Raw genomic sequence first — 4,231 nt, 5'->3', positions numbered from 1 at the left:
TTGCCCAATTTTTTTTTCTATTTGAGTATTTCAAGATCACCTTGACAATGATTGCCCATCTGAACCTTTTGAAAAGGAACAGCAGAGCAATTTTATCAAGAACTAAACAGTTTCAAATGGGAAGAGATTCAGATTCCAGACAGCCAAATGACCATTGGAATAAGGATGGGCCATAGTAGTGTGTAAAACTAATTTGGGAAATAGGTGTTTTGACATTTTTTATTGCAGAAGCAGTCATATAAATTCTATATTTTCTTCACAATATGAGTAGAAGTTATTCTTGGCATAAAAATGAAAGGACAGTTAAAGAGCAAAACACAGTTTTATAAAATTTCCAGTGACACTGATAAAACCAACAAAACCAAGATGACATAAGTGAGGACATTATAAGTATGGAAAAACACTTAACATCTGACCACTGCTACTCAGGTCCTTGCACAAGTCTTAGAAGTTGACACAAAAACAAGCCAACGTAGAAAAGAATTAGATAATGTTTAAATACTTCAGTGTATTTAATATCAAGTGATAATATAGTAACATCTTGATTCTTAACATTAGATTGTTGAAAACACTTTACAAGACTGTGTGTAGATTTTACTCAGTGCTAAATTAAAGAGAGGTTAACTATAGTATCGTTTATGAAATTAGATTTCGTTCTGCAGCCATTCTATTGTGTATGTTTTGCCTAAGGACACATATATGCATACATAATGAGTGTGATTAAATATTTAGCTTAAGTTGGAATAGCTATAAATTGCAACTATATATATATGTACGTATATGTATATATATGTATGGATGTATAAATATATAGTTGCAATTTAATATCAGAATATATCATTGTAAGAAAACTTGTAATTATTTACTTTAACAATGACAAGATGTTATAAATCACATCAATACCTTGTGTGGGAATTCTACAGAATATTGATTACTCTTTAACAAATTTTATAAAATAATTCTCAGAATTTAATTTATCAATTAACATCTAGTTTTCACTATTCTTTTTTTCCCCATTTTATTTATTTATTTTTTTAAATCAAATCATAAGTTTTACTTATTCACACAGGGGTTATAAACACAAAAAGGCAGGACATGGGGTAGGGGATGACACCGGAGTGTGGATGTTCAGGGGGAGTAAAGATATCTTTCAGAACAGGGTATCGACTGGGTGAAGGTTCAGGGGACAGGTCACTATGACTCTGCCTATGATTCACTTGTCCTTATCTAAGTTGGTATTGTCTGCCAAGGCTACCTATTTACAAGGCCTATGACTACTCAGGCTGTTAAATTTCCACAAAAGCTGCCTGTTTACAATAACTTATAACCATCTGTTTCAATGTTTTTCCACAGAGACCCAAGATTTAGTGTTAGTATACATGTATGACAGGCCTATTGCTGATTTTAGGCCTATGGCTGATTTTAGGCCTTCAGTATATAAGCAGGGCTGCCCCTGACATCTCCATAGTCTTAGAGCAGGTATTCTATTTGAAAAAATAGAAAAGTAGAAGTTTAAATCTACACACAATCCTGGTTTTAAATTTTGAATTAGATCTTATTAAACATTTAGGTTTATAATTGCAAAATTCACTATAATCCATATGTGAATGAAAATTCATTTGAAAAATATTCTTTGTAAGCTAAAATAGGTCTTCTATATTAACATTGTTTTGTAAAAAGAAAAAAAGGAATTCCTGCAATTGTATTTATAGAATCCTGTCTGATTGTATGGCTGTCCTTATTCAGATTCATGAATGCCACCTGATGATTTTCCAGTTATACTTTCCTGACATTGAGATATTTTTCCCTTAGAGGCAGTGCAAATGTTTTGTTAGATCTGAGGCTCCTCATTTCTGATTTCAGGAAGTCAACATAACCCATCTGCTGCTTCCACTTCCCAGCTGTGTGCAGCTATGCCAAATTGCTAGAAGTTGAGGTTTATTCTGGATTTCTAGGCTATCTTTTACCCAGTGCACTTACATTTTCCTTGGGTAATTCACCATAGACACAGGTGCAGATGGTATGCAGAGAAGAGCAATGCATTTAGAAACATGAACTGTGCAGCTTGTAGGAGTTTTGACAAAACTTTGAATTACGTTCTCAGAAGTCAACTTAGTTAAATAGTTAAAGTGTGGGTACTAGAGTATCAAATTGGATGTACGCTTTAAAGGATGTCTGATTTCTAGATGCAAAATATGTTTCTATCTTTACCTGAAGTAACTCATTTTGTTGCTTAATTTAAAATAATTTACAGTGTAAGATATTGTAAGTTTGCAATAATTTCTTAACTATACTTCCTGAATTTAGATAGCTATGTACATAGATGATACATTATAGAAGGTAGTAGGTAGAAAGACAAATAACCTACAGGATGATTCTTAATAATTGACTGATATGTTATTAAAATACTCATGTAAATAGGTACTATTAGAGTAACAAAGGTAAATGCACACTTTCTCTCCATAAATGCATCAAATAAAATCAAGGATGAGAAGATACTACCTAATACGTGCCAGCTATAAAACTTTAATCTGCCTACCACTCATCTGCTACTCCATATTTTTATATGGAATTGATATAAAGTTAATTACATAAATGACTGTATACTGAGCCTTTTCAGCTAATGAAATAATATGTGAGAGTTACTGGCTGATAATTACTTATTATTGAACTCTTTGTTATCATTTTACCTACTTAAAAAGACAGCAAGAGCCCATATGGAACTCAAATTGGAAGAGGCAAGTCTGGTCTCAAAATGGAGGGCCATGATGCAAAAGAATCAGAGTTGTTGAAGTTGTTTATTGGTGTTCTGAGCTTTGAAACCACAGATGACAGCTTAAGAAAACGTTTTGAGAAATGGGGTACACTTACAGCATGTGTGGTAATGAGAATCCCCAAACAAAATGTTCAGAGGCTTTGGTTTTGTGACCTACTCTTGTATTAAAGAGGTGGATGCTGCAATGTGTGCTTGGTTGATGAGCGTGTGGTGGAACTAAAGAGAGATGTTTCTAGACAGGATTCTGTAAAGCCTGGTGCCCATTTAACGGTGAAGAAAATTTTTGTTGGTGGTATTAAAGAGGATACGGAAGAATATAATCCGAGAGACTACTTTGAAAAGTATGACAAGACTGAAACCACAGAAGTGATGGAAGACAGGCAGAGTGGGAAAAAAAAGATTTGCTTTTGTAACTTTTTATGACCATGACACAGTTGATAAAATTGTTGTTCAGAAATACCACACTATTAATTAACATAATTATGATGTGAAAAAGGCCCTTTCCAAACAAGAGATGCAGTCTGCTTTATCACAGAGACTTTGTGGAGGTGGACCTGACAACTTCATGGGTTGTAGTGGAAACTCTGGAGGTAGTGGATGAAATTTTGGTCATGGAGGAAACTTTGGTGGAACAGGAGGCTTTGCTGGTTGAGGTGGTGGCAGCAGAGGTAGTTATGGAGGAGGTGATGGTGGATATAATGGATTTGGAGGTGATGGTGGCAACTATGGTGGTGATCCTGGTTAAAGTAGTAGAGGAGGTTATGGAGGTGGTGGACTGGGGTATGGAAACCAAGGTGGTGGATATGGTGGTGTTGGAGGAGGATCTGATGGTTACAATGAAGGAGGACATTTTGGTGGAGGTAACTATGGTGGTGGGAACTATAATGACTTTAGAAATCATAGTGGACAGCAGCAATCAAATTATGGACCCATGAAGGGGAGCAGTTTTGGCGGAAGAAGCTCAGAAATTCCCTATGGTGGTGGTTATGGATCTGGAGGTGGAAGTGGTGGATATGGTAGCAGAATGTTTTGAAACAAAACAGAAATGGCTACAGCAGGAGAGAGTGTGAGGAGTTATCAGGAAAGCTGCAGGTTACCTTGAGACAGTCATCCCACATGCATTAGAGGAACTGCAAAAATCTGCCATAGAAGGAATGATGATCCATAGTCAGAAAAGTTATTCCAGCTTCATCAGGAAACCCTTCCTGTTCAGGACGGTCATAGCCACAGTTTGCAGAAAGTGCAGCTGTTGATTAATGCAATGTATGTGGTGTCAATCAGATGTACATCCCTGAGGTCTTTTACCTGTTGTAGCTTTTTCTTTTTCTTTCTCGTTGCATCAAGTATATTGCCCTGTAAAATGTGGTAGTAGTACCAGGAATAAAAACATAAGGAATTTTTAACTTTTCAATATTTGTGTAGTTCATGTTTTCTACATTTTAGTACAGAAACTTT

General features: G+C 35.5%; 1 pseudogene; it reads left to right on the top strand.

Annotated features, from left to right (window-relative positions):
• The first annotated feature begins 2,755 nt into the window (after positions 1–2,755).
• LOC114621438 lies at positions 2,756–3,809 on the top strand (annotated as a pseudogene).
• The last annotated feature ends 422 nt before the right edge of the window (positions 3,810–4,231 follow it).

The sequence above is a fragment of the Grammomys surdaster genome, unplaced genomic scaffold, assembly GCF_004785775.1.
Source record: "Grammomys surdaster isolate TR1022 unplaced genomic scaffold, NIH_TR_1.0 174, whole genome shotgun sequence".
In the NCBI taxonomy this organism is placed as follows: domain Eukaryota; kingdom Metazoa; phylum Chordata; class Mammalia; order Rodentia; family Muridae; genus Grammomys; species Grammomys surdaster.
The sequence above is the reverse complement of the archived record's forward strand: the minus strand, read 5'-3'. Positions and strand labels throughout refer to the sequence as shown.